Raw genomic sequence first — 22,028 nt, 5'->3', positions numbered from 1 at the left:
TATAATTGAATACCTCAATACTATTTATAAAATATACACAAGAAGACTAAAAGATACAGAGGAGAAGCCAGATTAACTAAGATTTGGACTCCAAAGAGACATGGTAGGGAGTTCTATTAGTTTGATTTTTGTTGTATGTATGTGAGACTTGAAGAGGATTAGAATTCTCAGAAACCATCAAAAAAAAAATCACAATAGCTGTAAAGGCTAAGTAGGACATTTGACTTCCTAGTGTAAGTAAAGATGTCCTCCAAACTTTTGCAAGAGGAATGCCAGAGAAAACTAAGCAGGAAACTGCAGCTTTCATTCCTGCTAAGGCTGATCAGCTGCCCTGGTATCTTTGCTGGCATCAATAATTACCACGAAGGGACTTTGTGCTTTCACATCCTCCCAGTCATAAATAGGATCTCCCCACATTCTTTCTAATGGCACCAGAGAAGACATGGTGTTAAGGATTACCCCCCCCCAAGAGCTTGGGATTTCACATTCACCCAACAATAAAGATAATACCCTCCATTTTCTTTGCAGTGGTGTAAGGGAAAGCCTTAGAGGGAAAGTCTGTTTGGTGGATGGTCATCATTGCCCACGTTCTGTTCCTCTCTGTAGTAGTACAAAGGAGACACCAACAGGGGCAATAAATTTCATCTAGTCTTTCTTACCAGAGTAATATTGTGCTAAGGATCAGTGGTGAAAGCGAATGCCCTTACCGCTATTCAATAATGAGAAGCAGCCTTCTCTCCTTTGTGTGTTAATGGAACTTAAGTTGGAGATCTGAAATTTTACCTTTACCTCCACCACACATACTTCCAGAATAGCATAGTTTTAATCCCTGCAGAGGAAAGCCAATAAAACCGCCAGAAATATTTAGGTTTTACTAAGACAACCACTCACCATGACAACAATGAAGGATATTTCTAATAGAATGCAAAAATACAGCCAATGGATGCCAATACAAAGAGAAAGCAGATGGTAGGATTGAAGGGCCAAAATTCAATGCAGTCATCTAAAATTACCCTTTAGCCATCAGTTAGAACCACACTGGGGAAAAAAAAAGAGTGAGAAGTCACTTTGTTGGGAAAAAAGAAGTCTGTGTTTCTATTTATATAAGAATAAGACTAAAAAATGTAAAAAGTAAATTGGGGCTAGAGAGACACTAAGAAGAGTACTTTCTGCTCTCCCATAGAATCCAGCATCCATGCTGGCAATTGATAATCATCCTAGCCATACAAATTGAAACCACAAGATATAATCTCATCATGGCTAAGATTACTGTTATTAGGAAGTCAAAATATCTTCACATGGTACAGATGTGGAGAAATGGAAATGCTCACAATATCTCAATTGATAATCCAAATTTAGTACAGCCATTATATAAGACAGTGTCCTTCAAAGGCTAGAAATATAGTGAAATGTGCCAAGAGTTAGAAGTATACTTTCCATATGCCCTAGTAATCATACTACTTGTCATATAAACCCACGGGACTTAAAATCAATGTCAGAGGTACCTGAATTCATTTATTTTTCATTGCACTCTTCCTAGCTATCTAGATATTAGATTAACTGATCAATTCATTGAAAGATAAATGAACAAGGAAATGTGGTACATTTATTTATAGACACAGTGGGTATTATTTGACCATTAGAAAACATTACATTACATTTGCAGATATTTAGATTGAACTGGGAAACAAGTTATGTCAGGCAATAGAGGAAAATAAAAAAGAAAGAAAGAAAACTCATGTTTTTACTTACATATGGAAGCTGAGAGATTGATTAAGAAAGGAAATACAGTTTAGAATATGAGTTCACAGAGTGTAGATAAGGCTCTGTTATTTCAATATCAGTAGTTAGTTATTTATATTTCAATGGTATTTCAGCAACCTTCACAGTAAATGTTATATGTGCTCCAATTCTTAATGCTATTTGGAAAAAAAAAGGCTTTAGTCAGAGCCTTTTCGCTCCCCATATCACTTAACTTTCCCTCTGCATACCTTTCCTCAGTTGGTCTGAGGTCCTTCTAGGATGCTTATAGGGTCTTTTGTCATCGTCCCAAGAAATCATGCAACAAAATACAACAGAGTGAAATTGATGACAACCACTGCCGCATACTTTCCCCCTTCCAACTGCAGTGTACACCCACGTTAGAGCTTGAGGGGCCCATTTGGCAATAAATGAGGTTCTTCGATTTAGCACTTAAAAAATGGAATCCTTACGATAGCCAGGCAAATGGCTAGGAAAGTGATTCCTTGGGCAACAGGATGTGGATGTGACATGATAGCTAACCATTGGATTTAGATGGGTGAGGGATCCTAAATCATAGGAACAAATCAGCTCTACACGGCTAGCTCTCTGACTAGGGAGACAAACAAAGGTGTTGCTTCAAGCTGCTAACTTTCAGATTAATTTGTTTCATGGTAACAAACAAATAGCATTAACAGTAACAGCTCTAAAATGTTTGACTAAAGGTTATTAAATCTGCTAGATGTAGCATGCCATTTCATGTTTCTGAACTGACTGAATGTATCATATAAGGAAAACTTGAATTTCTCTCAGCTGGCAAAAGGTGTGTGTACAATATCTGAGTGTCTTACTGCTGGGATGCCAGAGCACACCCCGTTGGCAGCTTTAGGGGAGACAGGACATAATCCCAGGATCTCTAGCCCAGCCACAGCAAAAAGTTCCACAGGGCTCTGGTCTGGCTGGAGCTGCCAAGGTGTTACAGGTCTCAGAGGGGAAGCTTGGGCAGGGTAGGCAGCCAGATCTCTTCCACTACCATTGTAGACCCAGTGCTTGTGAACGCAGTAGCAAGCTACAGTAGAAGGCCATACCCAACACAAAGCTGGAGCAAGTAGTGAGGCAAGCAACCACTGCCAAGAGTGAAAGCCATGCCTGCAGAAACCCTAGAGTGTCACAACTCAGTGAAACAGCAACCCTTTGACAATTCTTGATGAAATAACTCCTCTATTTTAGTCCCTGTGGATCGGGACCTTATTAACATTTCAGAGGTAATGTGGGAGCCAGGGATAGATGTTTTCCATGTTTGAATCTAAGATGTTAGGGATGCTGCAATTGTATGTGGAAGGACTTCAGGTGTTGTCTGTATATGACTGGTTCTCATGGCTCTTTCAATGGGGTGTCCTGGTTATAAGTTCCTGGACAGGTAGACCTGGCCAGGAGTTAGTTCCAATGCTTGCCATCCTCAGTTACGAGATTGACCAGATTATTGAACCTGCTTCATGAAAGCTTACTAGTTCTTCTGTCTGGTGGCAGAATTGGTAATTAGGTCTTCTTTGAAGCTCTGATAGAATTTTGCACTAAAACCATCTGGTCCTGGGCTTTTTTGGTTGGGAGAATTTTAATGACTGTTGTTATTTCTTTAGGGGTTATGGGACTGTTTAGATGGTTTTTCTGATCCTAATTTAACTTTGTTACCCGGTATCTGCCTAGAAAATTGTCCATTTCATCCAGATTTTCCAGTTTTGTTGAGTAGAGACTTTTTTTTAGTAGGAGTGATGATTTTTTGATTTTCCTCAGTTTCTGTTGTTATATCTTCCTTTTCGTTTCGGATTTTGATAATTTGGATACTGTCTCTGTGCCCTCTGGCTAGTCTGGCTAAGGGTTTATCTATCTTGTTGATTTTTTCAAAGAACCAGCTCCTGGTTTGGTTGATTCTTTGAGTAGTTCTTTTTGTTTCCATTTGGTTAATTTCAGCCCTGAGTCTAATTAGTTTCTGCAGCCTACTCCTCCTGAGTGTATTTGCTTCTTTTTCTTCTAGAGCTTTCAGATATGCTGTCAAGCTGCTAGGGTAAGCTCTCTCCATTTTCTTTTTGGAGGCACTCAGAGCTAAGAGTTTTCCTCTTCGTACTGCCTTCATTGTGTCCCATAAGTTTGGGTATGCCATGCCTTCACTTTCATTGAATTCTAAAAAGTCTGTAATTTCTTCCTTGACCTCTAAAAGTCTGTATTTTTTTTATTTCTTCTTTCTTCTATCATTGAGTAGAGTGTTGTTCAGCTTCCACATATATGTGGGCTGTCTGTTGTTATTGTTGTTATTGAAGAACAGCCTTAGTCCATGGTGATCTGATAGGATTCATGGAATTATTTCAATATTCTTATATATGTTGAGGCCAGTTTTCAATATTCATACAATTTGTTGACCAAAAAATGGTCAGTTTTGGAGACAATATCATGAGGTGCTGAGAAGAAGTTATATTCTTTTGTTTTAGGATGAAATAGCCTATAGATATGTGTTAAATCCATTTGGTTCATAACTTCTGTTAGTTTTACTGTGTCTCTGTTTATTTTGTGTTTCCATGATCTGTCCATTGCTGAGAGTGGGCTGTTGAAGTCTCCCACTATTATTTTGTGAGGTGCAATGTGTGCTTTGAGCTTTAGTAAAGTTTATTTTATGAATGTGGGTGCCCTTGCATTTGAAGCATAGATATTCAGAACTGAGAGTTCATCTTGGTAGATTTTTCCTTTGATGAGTATGAAGTGTCCTTCCTTATCTTTTTTGATAACTTTAGGTTAAAAGTCGATTTTATTTGATATTAGAATGGCTACTCCAGCTTGTTTCTTGGGACCATTTGCTTGGAAAATTGTTTTCCAGCCTTTAACTTTGAGGTAGTATATCTGTCTTTGTCCCCGAGCCAGGTTTCCTGTATGCAGCAAAAGGTTGGGTCCTGTTTAAGTAGCTAGTCTGTTAGTCTATGTCTTTTTATTGGGGAATTGAATTCATTGATGTTAAGAGATATTAGCGAGAAATTATTGTAACTCCCTGTTATTTTTTTTGTTAGGGGTGGAATTATGTTTATGCGTCTATCTTCTCTGTTGAAAGAAGATCATTTTCTTGCTTTTTCTAGGGTGTAGTTTCTCTCCTTGTGATGGAGTTTTCCATTTATTATCCTATGTAGGGCTGGATTTGTGGAAATATGTTGTGTAAATTCTGTTTTGTCATGGAATATTTTGGTTTCTCCATCTATGGTAATTGAGAGTTTTGCTGGGTACAGTAGCCTGGGCTGGCATTTATGTTCACTTAGGGTCTGTATGACATCTGCCCAGGATCTTCTAGCTTTCACAATCTCTGGTGAAATGTTTGGTGTAATTCTGATAGGTCTGCCTTTATATGTTACTTGACCATTTTCCCTTACTGCTTTTAATATTCTTTCTTTGTTTTGTGCATTTGCTGTTTTGACTATTATATGACTGGTGGAATTTCTTTTCTGGTCTAATCTATTTGGAGTTCTGTAGACTTCGTGTATGTTCATGGGCGTCTCTTTCTTTAGGTTAGGGAAGTTTTCTTCTATAATTTTGTTGAAGTTATTTACTGGCCCTTTAAGTTGGGAATCTTTGCTCTCTTTTTTACCCACTGTCCTTAGGTTTGGTTTTCTCATTATGTCCTGGATTTTTTGGATGCTTTGTGTTAGGAGCTTTTTGCATTTTGCATTTTGCATTTTGCATTTTCTTTGACTGTTGTGTCAATGTTTCCTATGGTATCTTCTGTACCTGAGATTCTCTCTTCTATCTCTTGTATACTGTTGGTTATGCTTGCATCTACGACTCCTGATCTCTTTTCTAGGTTTTCTAACTCCAGGGCTGTCTCCCTTTGTGATTTCTTTGTTGTTTCTATTTCCATTTTTAGATTCTGGATGACTTTGTTCAACTCCTTCACCTATTTGGTTGTGTTTTTCTGTAATTTTTTAATGGGATTTTTGTGTTTCCTCTTTAATGGCTTCTATCTGTTTACCTGTGTTCTCCTGTATTTCTTTAAGGGAGTTATTTTGTCCTTCTTTAAGTCCTCTATAATCATCATGCGATATGATTTAGAGTCTTTCTTTTCTGGTGTATTGGTATATCCAGGGCTTGCTGTGGTGGGAGAACTGGGTTCTGATGGTATCAAATAGCCTTGGTTTCTTTTGCTTATATTCTTGCCCTAGCCTCTTGCCATCTGGTTATCTCTGTTTTTAGCCGTTTTTGCTGTCTGTGACTGTGGCTTGTCCCGCCCATAAGCCTGTGTGTCAGCACATTTGGGAGATTAGTTCTCTCAGGGAGCAATTTGTGTATGGAGAGCTATGTCACAGGGTCACCTCGGGGTGCAGATGGAAACGGGAAGGATCCTGTCCCTTGCTGTTTCTTGGTTTCTGTGTCCCGATGGCTCTGCGTGGGAGCCTCTTGGGCCAGGAATTTGAGCAGAAGTGGTGGTCTCACCTGTGATCTCAGGTGTGTCAGCACTTTTGGGAGAACAAATCTCTTGTTGCAGGATCTGGGTATGCAGAGCTGTGGCACAGGATCAGCTCTGGGCACAGATGGAAACTGGATAGATCCCCTCATGATTTATTTTTATCTATTATATTTCATCAATGTCATTGGAAATAGATTTATTAAGTGCTTTAAAATCTGTCTAAGCTAGTATATTTCTTAACTCTTAACCCCAATTCTGAACTTCTTATAGTGTCTTAGTATGACTTATTGGAGGAGATCTCAGCCCAGAAAGAAACAGTCTTAGAAGCTATTCAAATATATTTTAATATGTATCATTTGGGAGAAATAGATGTTTCATCAATAGTTATGATGGTATTCTTGAATCGTGAAAACTGATTTTGTCTTTTATATATCAGAAAATTCTCTTTGTCTTGCACTGATAATGCAAAAACAACACATTGAGTGTATCTTCTCATTCAATATTTTGCTTTAAAGAGTGGATTAGTTATTGTCATGGTACCTCACTTGGATGAGCCACTGATTTGTCTGCATCCTCTCTTAATGTATATAAGAGCATGTAGACTTTCTCATCAAACCATAATTCTATAGGAATGATTTACAGAAATACAGATGTTCCCTGATTTATGGATATTTACCTTGTAATTTTTTGACCATAGAATGATGGAAAAGCAACATATGCTTAGCCGTATCTATTGTTTGAATTTGAATGCTTTCCTAATACAGTGTTAAGGAACTTGCTACTCTCTTGACATGCTGAGCAGCATCCCTAATCTGAACATCATGAGTCAGTCATGAGAAAGTAAACTAAATGTTTTAAAGTACATTGTGTTACTACAATTCTTAGGAACTTTGGTATGCTAAATGCATTTTGAATTATGTTAAGTCAATTTCAAAAGACACTCATTTTGTTTGCAAGTTAATTGTTGGTGAGAGAACAAGAATGAACGAATAATGGTGAGTAAATGAAGTATCGGGATTAAGGCCTAGTTATAGAAAGTCAGTCATTGGTGGCATACCTTTGCTGAATATGCCTGTCTGTTCCTTTCTGTCACTCTACTTCCCAGTTGTCATGAGGTGAACACATTTTTTTCACTCTGTCCTATATTCATCTGTTATTATGTTTCTGCCATGTTATAGATCTATTCTAGGTTATTATCTATTGCTATGGTAAAATATCCAGACAAATACAAGTTAAGGCCCAAAGGAGGTTAATTCATTTTACAGCTCTGGTTAAAGTCCATCACTTTGGGGAAAACAAGACAGCATTTTCAAACAGAAAATCATATCACATTTAAAGACAAGAGCAGAGAGAAATATATACATCCATGATTATTTGCTTGTTGCTTTATTATATTCACCTTGATCTCTAGTTCAGGGCTACCTGTCTAGGGAATGGTATCATCATAGCTGATTGGGTTTTTGCATATCAATTAACTAATATGTTCCCCCATCATATTCCAACATGCCAACTTCATGTAGACAATCTGTCTTTGAGATTTTCTGTTGAGCTGATTCTTGGTTGTGTCAATTTGGCAATTAATATTAGCCATTATTGGGTCTAATATACTTTACAGTGAAACCTCACAAAATGAGCCAGATTTTGATCTTCAATTTGTTTTGCTTGGGTTCTTCTATAGTATCATAAGCTACTGCAAAAATTGGTGACAAGAAGTGGGGATATATGTCAAAATCCTTAGAAAGGAATTTGAGTAGGGAGCTTGAATACTTTGGAAAAGATAGTAAGAAAGGGTTTTGAATAGTGTGAGGAAAACTAGAGCATTTGTGGCTCAGAGCACCCAAATGATGATGTTATTGTGGGGCATAAAAGGCATCAATTATAGGGAGTAAAAGCCAGACACAGGATTTCAGATGCAAATACTAATACTCCTCTAATACTAGGTATCATTTGCATTAAATTATAGAAAAGAATTTACCAACATTTTGTTTGAGTCTCTTTGAGTGAGCCTGAATTTGAAAGCAACAAGATAGTTTGTCTAAGGAAATGTCAAGAATTTACTGCATTCTGGCAGGAGTGTGGTTATTATCAGCTGCATTTGGTCAAATTTACATGAAAATCAGGAGCAAAGGAGTAGACCAGAAAAAATGTCAAAATATGAAGTTGGGCTAGAAAACAGAAGTACACTTGATATTGAGACCAAGAGGGTATAGTTAAGAGATTTTAAACTTGTGGTTGGGAAGTCTATGAAATAGCTTTGTGGGAGGAATTTGAAGTTTGGATGAGCAAGTACACAATGCTGAAATTGTTGGAGCTCAGACACCTGGATGCTGATGTGAATGTGGGGGAAGGCCAGACTCACAGTTTCAGATTGATGGGAAGTGTTTGGAGGGTAAGATTAGAATCCGTTTGCTGTCAATTCTGGCAAAGAATATCTGAATTACTAACAAATTAATATGTCATGTTAGTAGATAGATGAATATCCTTATGAATATATTATTATATACAGTGTATATATTGGCTTTTAGAAGGAGGACAAAAGTTACCTCCAGAGAAATCAGCCATTTGCTCAAGATTATGAAAATCCAAGCCTAGACATGAATTTACAACTTTTCTTCTGAAATCATTCATTCTTTTTGGAAAATAGGATGGGAACAAAAGAGGAAGAAGGAAAGGAAAGATTGTGTTTAACATGATAAGGCTTTGAAATTAGCTCCTGCATATGATCCATTGTGTAATGAAGTTTTGATCAATAACATACTGCCACAATCTTAGATAATTTAGCATTATATTTTCCTTACACTAATAAAATTAAACAAACTAATTCCGTTAATCAGTTGAGCATGTCAGTGTTTTTTGTTTCATAACTGTCAATTTTCCAGTCTCCAACTACAACCACTTTTCTCTTGAATGAAAGGAACAAATTTGTTTGCTTTTTATTTCTTATGAATGGGAACTTACTGTTCATGCTCTCTGAATGGATTACTAAGAGCTTAATTCAACATTTCAGCATCATTTCTTTTCTAATGCACACTGCATACTAGCAGATTGATTCTAACTAGACAGTTATTTTTTCTTTCTATTTTTAGAAGTCACTAAGTAATGCTTCTCGGAAGAACACTCTGTCTTAAGTGTTCCACTGTTGAAAGTAAACGAAAAAATTTCATTGAAGAGAGTGTTTCCTTCTGTGGTCTGATTTTGAGAAATCAAATAACTATAGCCATCATTATAGAAAAATTATTAGGTTTTATTTGTCTATACCATATACAGCCTCATATCTAGAAAGTCATGCAATCATACCATTTCATGTTAAGAATGGTGCTGAAAGAAATTTCATTCGCATTGTCATTGAATTAAAGTACAGTTTACTAACAGTTGTGTGTGTGGGGGGGTGTGTGTGGGTATAATTTGAGCTTGCTTTTTTGGATAAATTGTTGTTCACAATTTTTTTCTTAGCAAAGCAAGAGGAGTCCTACTGCTCTGTTCTTGCACTGGGAAATTATTTGTCAATTTATTTAATTTTTTTTAATCTTTGAGTCAGGTCCTTACTAATTATGAGGCCCTTTAGCTCTGATTATCATAATCAATCTGAACAGAACATTTAGTGGCATGGACATGCCATTTTCTGATATACTAGAGGTAAAAATATTTAGTGAATTACATAAAAGAATTATTTCAACTGGTCATTAAAGAACATAAAAATAGTACGTTATTTTCATCAGCTTCAAAGAAGTATATGTATATGCATATTTATATGTGAAATTATCGGGCCCATTTTTTAGAGTAATGACATTTATTTATAAAACTGAGAATTCGTCAATAAACAAACATGTTAAACTGTTTACTTACTTTCTGTTTAGCAACATTTGAGAGTTGGCATAGAGTCAATGATCCATTGCTGCATGATAATACCGCTGTTAATTGGTGGTTTTATGTACTCTGTGGGATTGCTCTTAGAGGTTTTAGTACCCTTTGCATTTGGCTGTTTGTAATAGTATATGGTTATGGGTAAACTTTATATGATGAGGTCTGACTGTATAGATATTTATTATTCTAGTACTTTTCTTCATTGACTCTGAGAGAAGAAATTTGTTATGCAACCACAGAATTTTCTGAATTGGGGTTTGTGGCTCATTGTCTGAAGTATAGTCTAGACAATTTTAAATTCCTCAGTTCTGAACATGCTGCATAGAATAAATTGCCAACTTGAATGCTGATTTAGCTGAGACATTGAATTTCACATTTCAGTGCTGCATTCCATTCGATTATACTAGATGTTGGACATAGAAGTACAACCCTGGTGTCCTGAATCCATGACAGCCATGAGTTTGTACTGCTTGGATACAACCCAGACAACCTTGTAGCCTGTCCAGCACAGTTAATATAAATTCCATGATCATCAGCACTGTGCAAGTGCTTCCCTGATTGTTTCACAGTAAATACCAAAATGAAGAACAGCATCCTCAATTAGTTAAATTCTTCTGGTATATTGGTTATATCCTTGAAGCTGTTTTGGTTGTTTTGGTAATGTAGTTAATTGATACAAGATATTAAGGATATTTAATATGCTACTAGTACCCAAGGAGCTAAAGGGATCTGCAACCCCATAGTTGGAACAACATGATGAACTAACCAGTACCCCGGAGCTCTTGTCTCTAGCTGCATATGTATCGAAAGATGGCCTAGTCGGCCATCACTGGAAAGAGAGGCCCATTGGACTTGCAAACTTTATATGCCCCAATACAGGGGAATGCCAGGGCCAAAAGAATGGGAATGGGTGGGTAGGAAAGTGGGGGGGTATGAGGGACTTTTGGGATAGCATTGGAAATGTAATTGAGGAAAATACGTAATAAAAAAATAAATAAATAAAATAAATTAAAAAATGGATTCAAAAAAAAAAAGAAAAATATTCAAGGATACACAATTGCTTCCAGAAAATTTTGAAAAAGACTAAAAAGTACATATTAGTCTTTAAACTTAGATATGAAAATGCAATTCAGTATATGATTCAGACATTCAAAAACAATGCCTGTTATATACAAAATATTCTCAACATTGTTAAGAATTCAGAGACAGTCATGTGCTATAATCTATTTCTTAGATGATTGTAATTTAATTAAGATGACAAGATATGTACACATTTACATGTGGGTGATTGCAACCATTAGTTTCTTCTATGTGTTGAAAAGTAAAGGCAAAGTATAATCAAATTATCAAAGCTGAGCCAAATAGAAATTGAACACAAGGGAATTACCAATTTGTGAAAAAGACATGGCTGATTTCAACTTACAAAGAATGAAAAGTGAATTATTGAAAAAATATAACACTCAGGACAAAGCAAAGAAGTCAATAAATTATTGAGAGATAATGAATAGCTGTTTTAATGATAACATGTTATCTTTAGGTATAAATTATAATTTTTGTTGGCATCAGCTACATATTTCATCAATCACATGGCTTTCTCATGTGCAATTTAAAATTAGTGTGATTTCAAAGCAGTGGAAATTGCTTCAACAGACATTTATGACAATGAATTCATCATCCCTCAATAATGTAGTATTTCACTTAGTAAATGTTCAATATTCCTTTGCTTACAAGTATTGGATTTTCTTAAAAATAAAGGAAACTTTTACGTCCATATATTGTTTATTTTCAGCTTCTTTCCAATAAACTATAAATAATATACAAATAAGAAAGGGAGCTACTAAACGTAAGTGAGATCTTTTTGATGAAACATGAAGGTCATTTGGAAGAATTATCCAGAGTTGGTTATCTAGTGGACCAGGAAGACACAGAATTTCTACAGTTCAAAGGCTCATTTCTTTGATTACTTTGGATACACAGAGAGCTCAAGGACTAAATAAGGACATTGAGTGGATTCCAGACACAGAAGATAGCATGTGCTAAGTCTGAAAGCAAGGAAAATCTGGGCTCTTAAGGCCAGAGGAATGGAGTGTAGAGAAATGTACTTGATGCTAAGACCTAGGATAATATGTCTTTTCCAAGTGACTGATCATTCAATATCAATATTAGTACATAAGTTTTAATATAAATTAAACACAGCAATACCTAGATTTCTCAGACAATGATTTTACTCTCAGTTTTACAAGGAAGATTAGTGACTAATATTTTATGTTCAGGGGACCAACAAAGCAAAGAGTAGAGGTTAGAAAATTCAAGTATCAGGTCTCCACAAAATAGATGCTACATTAAGGAGGTTCTGCTGAGCTGTGTACAAAAGTACAGAGTGTGAAGACACAGCAACTAGAAGAAGACAAGCAAGAGCGGTTACTAGGAACTAGTATATAAACTGAAATTCTATTGAGAATCATAATTGATGAAATATTTAGTTTCTTCTTATACCACCATAGTTAATGACTTGCTGAAAATGCACAGTTGTAACCCCATCTCTTTGCTGATGGAGGCAGACAGATTAGGTTTTCAAAACCATCCTCAACTACTGAATTTGATACCAGCCTGGACTACAAGAAAACGTCTCTCAAATAAATAAACAGATAAACAAATAAATAGGTAAATCAGTTAATATATGATAGATTAAAATTAAGATAATGAGAACTAAAAATAATGAAAGAACTAGTTAATTTTTAAAGCATAGAATCCTTTCTGGGTAGAAATTTTAATTTCAACATACAATATAATAACCTTTAACAGTATGAGTTTTTTTTTATTTTATAAAGAAAATGTAAAGGAGATGATTTTTCAATCAGTGTATGTTGTGGTTATGTATTGATATTGAAAAGAAATTAACACATCCCTGTGTATTCAAGAGAAGAAAGAGGTGAGTAAGAAACAACCCAGATGCCCCTCGACAGAGGAATGGATACAGAAAATATGGTACATTTACACAATGGAATACGACTCAACTATTAAAACCAGTGACTTCATGAAATCCTTAGGCAAATGGATGGAACTAGAAAATATCATCCTGAGTGAGGTAAGCCAGTCACAAAATAACACACATGATATGCACTCACTGATAACTGGATATTTGCCCAACAGCTTGGAATACCCAATATACAGTTCACAGACCAAATGAAGCTCAAGAAGAAGGAAGATCAAAGTGTGGATGCTTCATTCCTTCTTAGAATGGGGAACAAAATACTCTCAGCAGAAAATAGTGTGGAGCAGAGGCTGAAGGAAAGGCCCCACCTGGGGATGTATCCCATATAAAGACAGCAAACCCAGACAGTGTTAAAAATGCCAACAAGTGCTTGCTGACAGGAGCCTGATATAACTATCTTCTGAGAGGCTCTGCCAGAACATGACAAATACAGAGGTGGATGCTCATAGCCAACCTTTGGACTGAGCACAGGACCTCAATGGAGGAGTTAGAGAAGGAGCTGATGCCCCAGTGTATGGGAATGCCAGGGTGGGGAGGTAGGAGTGGGTGGGTGGGTGGGAGAAAACCCTCATAGAAGCAGGGGGAGGGGTATGGGATAGGGGGTTTCTGGAGGGAAAACCAGGAAAGGGGATAACATTTGATATGTAAATAAAGAATATATCCAATAAAAGAAAAAAAAAGATGGATGGTCTTCAAATGTTCTAGCTCTCTGTACTGAATGCTGATGATAACTTCTAAAAAGTCCTAAAAACTTTATTGCTAATTCTGATGATTAAAAGCAGCTGGTTTAGGTGATTAACACCTGTAGCCTAACAGGGCAGGGGTGGGGGATGGGTGACCTGGGGGCAGAGGGGTGGGGTGAGAGGTGGTTAAGTAATGCAGCCTTTGTTCTATCTCTGCAGGAACTGCAGGGCTCCAACTTTCAGCCTGCTAGCTGAAGTCACAGGAAGAAAATGGGAATTTAGCATTTATGTCTAAGTTGTAAAACATTTCTATGAAAGCTAAGAAAAGGGTAAAGCAGAATGGCCATCTTTTGGTCTCCTCAGCTCAGTTCTGTCTCTTCTCTGTCCTCAGCACATATACATCTTTCAGAATACACGATCACATGGTCAAAAAGTTCATCCCAAGTTTAGCCATAAATTCAAATCACAAATTGAATCAGTAGTTTGCAGCTGAGAATGTTTACCTGCATATCTATGAGGAGTAATTATCTGGCTAAAGGTTCACCACCTGGCACAGCTCCACAGGTTGACTGAAAGTTAAAAACTGTAACTATGTTATTAGTGAAGTTTTTTTATAGATAAACCCAGTCAACTTTTTTATTTTCTGACCTAGCACCTATAATAAATCGTTAATTCACTGTTTATGACTTTTGGTTAATGGTTTTACAACCTTTTGGAATGTACTCTGAGTAGTAGAAAGTCTGGTTACCATCTAGAAGCAATTCATTGGTGATCTGTGGGAGGCTGACAGAGGTCTCATTGCAGTTTTGACAGTCAGCAAAGGACCTAATAGCAGTCTCACTGTAAAAGAGCTTAATAAATACGGATATAATTTTAGGAATTCTTATAGGATTATCATTAAGAATTAAGAAGCCATCTATTTGTCGATATAGCGTTACTTCAAGATAGTACATCTTCATTCTTCTGCAGAGATCTGCTCAAAAAGGTGGGCTAATCCCTCGTGATGGTTATATGGATTTAATAGTAACAGGAAAAGCATATCAATAGCAGGAATCTTTTCTAAAATTTCTCCTGGACTTTGTGCCTACTATAGTTCTCTTGTAGATTTTAATCTAAGACAAAGTCCTTTTAGGAAGATCACCTGCTAGTTATTAGCTTGTCCTTTGATGGCTCCTGACACTAGAGCCCCTGCCAAACAGATCAATCTTGATTAGGGCACACCCTAGGCCCTCAGGCATGATCAGAGCCTAGCGCTGTTTTGGATGATTCAGAATCATGCACACTACTTTGGAGTATACAATCAATTATCCAGGGAACCATAGTTATCCATTGTTTTATAGAAAGAAGTTTTTCTCACCAACTCACCCTAGTATCTATTTAACAATCTTCTTTCCAAACACTTGAAGAACTACATTTATCTGTGGTATAAGTAGATATTCAGAGTGTAGTTAAGGATTATGCTATTTTAGTAAAGTGCAATTATAGCTTCTCTTCCAGGACCCAAGCCATCACCAGCCCTATATAGGTGGCTAGGTTTCCAGAACCAGGCTTGCCTTCTCTCTTGGTGAGAGGATCTTAAATTCAATGAGAGAGACACCGACTACCACCAATAGCAGTGACCCAGTGGCCGAAAGTGCTGAGTGTAAAGTGTGAAGTCAAGATGGCTGCAAATAACCTAACATGGGTCCTGGGCACACATCTTGCATCTTCAGTAAGAGCAGCAAGCTTGCTTAACCACTGAGCCATCTATCCAACCCTGATGTTCCCTCTTTTGATATTGGCTGGACCTTATCAGAAGATGCAAAGAAGGCTGGGAATTGCAGTCTTTATTATGGGCTGCCAAGTATGTGCATGTTGCATATGTGGCTGAAAAGTGAGGGATTTTGTAATTAAGAAAGGCGAGAAAGGAAATTGTGTCCAACTGGCAGTATTTGCAATAGTGGGTTTGACAAAAAAAAAAAAATTCCATTTTCTATTCCTTAGCTGATATTGATAAAACTAGGAAAGGAATGTTTCCCACTGGAAAATGCAAAGTGCTCAGAGCATAGCAAAACCACAAAATTTGAATTTCTTTTCTTTACTCTTCTGTCATTAGTGACCTAGTTTAACCGTACACAAAAATGAGAACTTTATTATTGGCATCCATTGTAAGTGAGTTGTCTTTGGTCTGAGCTGACAGTAGGAAGCTTGTTTTCTTCAAGTCACCTTAGGTCATATTTTCAAATGGTAAATATTTGGAAGTTTTGACTCTATACTGATCTTCAGTTAACTTCTAGATTTTTCTACTAATTTATTTTTAAGGTCTACTTGCCATTTAATTATTTTACAAAACAAAATAACACCTAGTGACAAAATAGTTATAAATGTGTGTGTATGGTTATTACATCATTTTATGTTACTTATCTATTTTTTTAACTGTAGAATTTATGTTAAGTAATAAATTCAGTGTCATGAAATCCTAACATAACTCACCATGACCTTAGAATATGAGTGATTCCTGGATGTCTTTCATTATCTTCTCTGATTATGGGTGCCTGTGGCATTCAGCTTTTGCCTCCCTCTCTTGTTTTCTTTTCAAGAATGTATGATGAATTCTTTGGTTCTGGAAGCAATGCTCTGTAGCCATGACTCTTCTGTTCTTCTTTGAACCAGCTATATTCCTGTGTCAGTACGGGAATGAGTCAGAGTGACTACTAAAGAGAGCTTTCACGTTGCTACATGAGGATTCAGGCTACTCCCTTGATACTCATTCCTTAGCAATATTCCAACTGGAATCTTATAATACAGCTACTCCCTGCTCAGAGGCTTATCTCCATCCTTGAACATATCCCAGCCCTACCCACGTTGTTTGTCTTCATGTCACATGGTATTCACCCTTTATGGACACATCTCTTTTGAAATTTTAATTAAGAGTCCAAATATACTGAAAGGCAATCACATCCAGTGTAATTAATGTACATTCTAGTCACCAAAAATAAGATCATTCTGCACCGGTATACATACTCCTACTCCCACCTTATGTGTGCATTGTATTGATTCAACTCTGAGGTTTTCTCCATCTTTGAAAGGGCAGTTGGAATGAATAATTCTTCTACCATTCTTGGATTACTTTGATTCCTTAATTCCTAAAATTTCTTCAAGAATCTGACCAGTTATTGGGTTTGTTTTGAGAATAAGTCATTCTTAAATACTGAGGGATGAGGTAGGATTCACCATTTTCTGGATTCCTGCTTTGTGTTTTTAGAGCATCTATCAACACTGTCATGGACCTCTGCCTGCCTTGTTACCTTTCTGGTCCTTTCTTTCCAATCTTTTTGATGCTTAGGAACAAGTCATTTATGAATTTACTATTCTTGCTAACTTTTCCTAAAATCATAAGGGATTTCATTAAGGGCACACCTCATTGCAAATGCTGTCATGACTACTAGGATATATATTTTTTAAATCTCCATGTAAATTTTACCCTAAGACCTTTCAATTATATCACTTAAAAGAGCAAAGAGTTCTTCAGCCTCCTTATACTTGAAATGCAGAATTGTATGTGGTTGGGAGAAGCACATTAGTGCTTGCTTTTGCCTTAGCTTAGCATAAGAATCAGCTTTCTTCCTCTGTCCTGTAATTTAATCCATATTTGACACTGGAACGTAGGTGATACTCAGTGACTCAGTTCTTCAGCTTTCATGACTCCCAGTCTATTCCTGCTGCCCTCTGTTCCGAATGTTTTCTGAGTCATAGAGAAAGTATTTTTTTGTATTTCGATTTAATAAAAGTCAGCAGGGGAAAGAAACAGGATGTCAGCTGTCATGTAATATTTAAGATGAAAATAATTTGACTTCCACTTTCCCCTTAGTACATGTGGACTGTTCTAGGATGAGTGTGGGGTTAGTAGGCTTCACAAGTCACAGAGGAAACTGGGAGAAGTGGAACAAAGTGTATCAGATCATTTTGCTTGATTCAAAAAGCTTTGATTTATAACTGTGAGAACCAATGCCTTCCAATGTTCAAAGCCAAGGATTTGCAAAACATTTTAAGAGCTCTCTCTCTCTCTAGTATATAAATGAAGATTCAGGATTCTGTACATATATGTAGAGATCAGAGCAGGATATGGGGTTTCCTCCTCTATTGCTCTCTACCTTTTAGTTTACATTACTGAATTTTTTAAAAAAAATTTTTCTTTTATTTTTCTTTATTTACATTTCAAATGTTATCCCCTTTCCTAGTTCCCCTCTGAAATCCTCTATCCCCTCCCACTTCTCCCTGCTCCCCAACTTGCTCACTCCCACTTCCTGGCCCTGGAATTCCCCTATAATGGGGCATAGAACCTTCATAGGACCAGGGGCCTCTCCTCCTATTGATGACCGACTAGGCCATCCTTTGCTACATATGCAGCTAGAGCCATGAGTACCACCACGTGTTTTCTTTGATTGATGATTTAGTCCCAGGGAGCTCTGCGGGGTTCTGGTTAGTTCATATTGTTGTTCCTCCTATGGGGCTACAAACTGCTTCAGTTCCCTGGGTACTTTCTCTAGCTCCTTCATTGGGAGCCCTGTGCTCTGTCCAATGGATGACTGAGAGCATCCACTTCTGTATTTGCCAGACACTGATAGAATCTCTCAGAAGACAGCTATACTAGGCTCCTATCAGCAAGCTCTTGTCATCTGCCAAGTTTCTGGCTTTGATGTTTGTTATGGGATAAATCTCCAGGTGGGGCAGTCTCTGGATGGTCATTCCTTCAGTCTCTGCTCCAAACGTTGTCTCTGTGACTCCCTTCCATGTGTATTTTGTTCCCTCTTCTAAGAAGGATCAAAGTGTGGACTTTGGTCTTCCTTCTTCTTGAGTTTTGCAAATTGTATCTTGGGTATTCTGAACTTCTGGGCTAATCTCCACTTATCAGTGAGTGCATACCATGTGTGTTCTTTTGTGATTGGGTTACCTTACTTAGGATGAATTCTTACTGAAATGGAAACGTGCCCTTTTAGCTAGGTTAGTTGGCCAAGGAGCTCTCAGGATCTTGAAATCTGCCGCTTTCTACCTGGTTCGAGGGAAATGTGGTCATGGCCAGCTGGAGATTTGAACTCAGGTCCTCATGCTTCTAGAGCACATGCTTTCATTTACAGACCCATCTCTCCATCCTCTATTTAGTTTTTGAATTAAGAAGTAATCATACATATTTTGTGGGACACAGTTGGGTGTTCTGACATGTATATACATGTATGAGGATCAGACCACAGGACTTGTGTACTTATCATCCTACATGTAATTTTTCTCCTAAAACAGTAGACTGACATTTTGAAACAGTGGTTCTCAACCTTTCTAATGTGACTTTTAACACAGTTCCTCCTGTTGGGGTGACCGCCACTCGTAAAACTATTTTGTTGTTATTTTATAACTATAATTTTGCCATTGTTATAAATTGTAATATAATTATTTGAAATGCAGAATATCTGATATGTGACACACAGGTTGAGAACCATGGTTTTAATGGCTTCTTATGTCATAATATCTATTATATTGCCTGTATAAGTCAAAAATATTTTTGCCTTTGAAACCACATTGCTTTTTAATCTTATTTTTCTGAAGTGTGAACAGTACTGATGGTGCTTTGGATAATAACAGTCCCTAGCACGAAACACCTCAATCATACATTAATTAAAAGAAATCACAATTTCTACTGCACCTAAATCATGAAGGATATTTTATATCCTGGAAGAAAGGGCATTAAAGTGTCATTTACTATTCTCAAGAGGATTTTGGGCAAATGAATTATGATAAAGCACAAGCATAGCATGAGGATATGGCTCCATAGGAGATGTACTGTGTGCTTACAAAATGCTGCATTGGGTTCAAATCCCAGCACTGAAAATAGGGAACAAAACTTTGTATTGTGTTTTGGTGGCTAATCTGAATGCAAAGACTATAGAAGGAATGTGTGTGTGTGTGTGTCACAGCAATGAGATCATAAGCACATTCGCATTCCAGGTCTATAACTTATAAATACCCCAGCCTTCTCTGTTTCCACATTGGTGTGGAGAAAAGTTCTCATGAGGAATAAACACAATTATAAGCTACTTTATAACCAAGGAAACAATGTACATTTATCAGAATTCCACTAGTCCTGAAGATGACTGACCTTTTGTTGTCTTTTATCCAATTGGAATCCAAGAGGTGTAGAGGTAAGGAAGCAGGAATATGCCAGATGAGACTTAAAGAAATTGATGAAATATGTCCTATAACTTAACTTGAACTCATATGCATCTTAACTACCAATATTTATTATCAATATGCATTTGTTCATGTGGTCCCCAGAGGCCAAACCAGCTATAGCGTAGTTACTAGAGGTGAATCTTTTTATGACAGTGTTCTGGTATATACTAGTAAAACATTTCCTTCAAATGTGTGTCAGTTGCAGGGTGACACATCTGTGTGGTAACAAAGAAAGCATTCCCAAAACATTTTTATTAAATCTTAGAAAAAAATTGATTTGAGTGTCAGTTAGTTTCCTTATAAGTCATATGTAACAAATGCTAGCTTTTCTGGAAAGGGGGAAATAGATACACATTTTTTTCTTTTACTTAATGATTCTTGACCAAAACTGACAAGTGTTTTTGGATATCAAGTTGAAACTATAAGACTGCCAGCTACTGGCAATTGTACATTGTGAAATGAGTTTAGTGTTCCAAAGAATTCCAAGTTTCCCAGTTGTTGAAGTAAAAGGCAGACTATGTCTGTAAGGCAAAACAAACACCACCTTGGAATCACAAACTGTCTGGTATTCTTAACTCTCCCAGAAAGCACATTGGAATATTAAAAACATCTAATCTGGTATCAATTATTCTGTTTGAAATGACTCCAATTCAATATTGATAAAAATGGTGATTCAGTACCTATGCATTAAGCCCTGGAGAGACTCATTTATATGTCAATTAATCCTGTTGAGTGTGCCATTTAATATGATAATGGTTAACACAGAGACTGGCCCATAGCAAAACATCAAAAATGTTAGCTATTGTAGCATTGTTACTAAGACCTGCCCCTTATAACAAGCTTTAGGAAAAAATAGATGGGAGATAATCACACAATTTTGCATGCTAACAAAGTTTACAGATTTCTTACTTCACACAGCAGAAAGTTTGAAGTACAAATGAAGGCTTTGAGAATCAGTTCAAAAGCATAAAAATTGAATGTTATATATGCTCTATTGATAGTAAAACTGTACTGTATTTTGTTAAAGTTGTTTGAATCAAATAGTTGAGATAAATTAAGGGAATAGATAGAAATATATATATATACACACATATATATACATATACACATATACACATGTATCTATAGGTACACATGTGAATATATGTATGTATATATAATGTTTTATATATAGTATATATTATAATATATATATTTATATATATTTATATATGACTTATATATAAATATATATTTATATATTATATATTATATATAATATATATTATATAAAAATATATATATTTAAGCACAGTTAGACTAAAATAGGTAGAATATCTATTAGTTGACCAACATGTTTATCTTTCTTATTTCTTTCTCTTTCTTCTTTTCTCAATTCTTCTTTTTTTGTGGAGAGCCGTGCCGCGAGCAATCTTGAGCTGTGAGCAATCTGGAGGAGCTAGAGAAAGTACCCAAGGAGCTAAAGGGATTTGCAACCCTATAGGTGGAACAACATTATGAACTAAGCAGTACCCCAGAGCTCTTGACTCTAGCTGCATATGTATCAAAAGATGGCCTAGTAGGTCATCACTGGAAAGAGAGGCCCATAGGACTTGCAAACTTTATATGCCCCAGTACAGGGGAATGCCAGGGCCAAAATGTGGGAGTGGGTGGATAGGGGAGTGGGGGGGGGAGTGTATTGGGGACTTTTTGGATAGCATTGGAAATGTAAATGAGGAAAATACATAATAAAAAAAATTAATTCAAAAAAAAAAAAAAGATTGTGCTGGCCTCCGGTGTGCCTAACTAGTAAAGAAGCCTTGTGCGCAAGTGCGAGAGTGAACTCACACCTAATCACTGCCCATCTCAGGGCGTAGTAATGGGGTGATGGGCGAGCAATGAATCAGGAGCTGACATGCCATATCAGGTGCTGAAACGCCATGGCTGAGGGCTATATAAGCAATGCCATTTTCCAGAGTCGGGGTCTTCCCTCCTGAAGAATCAATAAAGCTTTTTGTTGCAGAAGATTCCGGTTGTCCGAGTGTGTTCTTGCAGGCGAGAATGGTAGCTCGGGACATTTTTTTCTTTTCTTTCTTATATACTATAATTATAATGAGTAACC

The 22,028-nt window shown here is 36.8% G+C and overlaps 1 long non-coding RNA gene across 1 annotated transcript in view; it reads right to left on the bottom strand.

Annotated features, from left to right (window-relative positions):
• Positions 1-958: 958 nt before the first annotated feature.
• LOC115029547 (uncharacterized) overlaps positions 959-22,028 on the bottom strand; it is a 58,240-nt gene continuing 37,170 nt past the window's right edge. The window contains exon 3 of the long non-coding RNA XR_003835108.2: positions 959-1,038. This is a non-coding gene — a long non-coding RNA (uncharacterized LOC115029547). The remainder of the gene's footprint in view (positions 1,039-22,028) is intronic.

Source organism: Mus caroli, unplaced genomic scaffold (genome assembly GCF_978045245.1).
Source record: "Mus caroli unplaced genomic scaffold, Mus_caroli_1 scaffold_17, whole genome shotgun sequence".
Lineage (NCBI taxonomy): Eukaryota > Metazoa > Chordata > Mammalia > Rodentia > Muridae > Mus > Mus caroli.
Note: the sequence above shows the minus strand (reverse complement) of the source record. Positions and strands in the feature narration are given on the sequence as shown.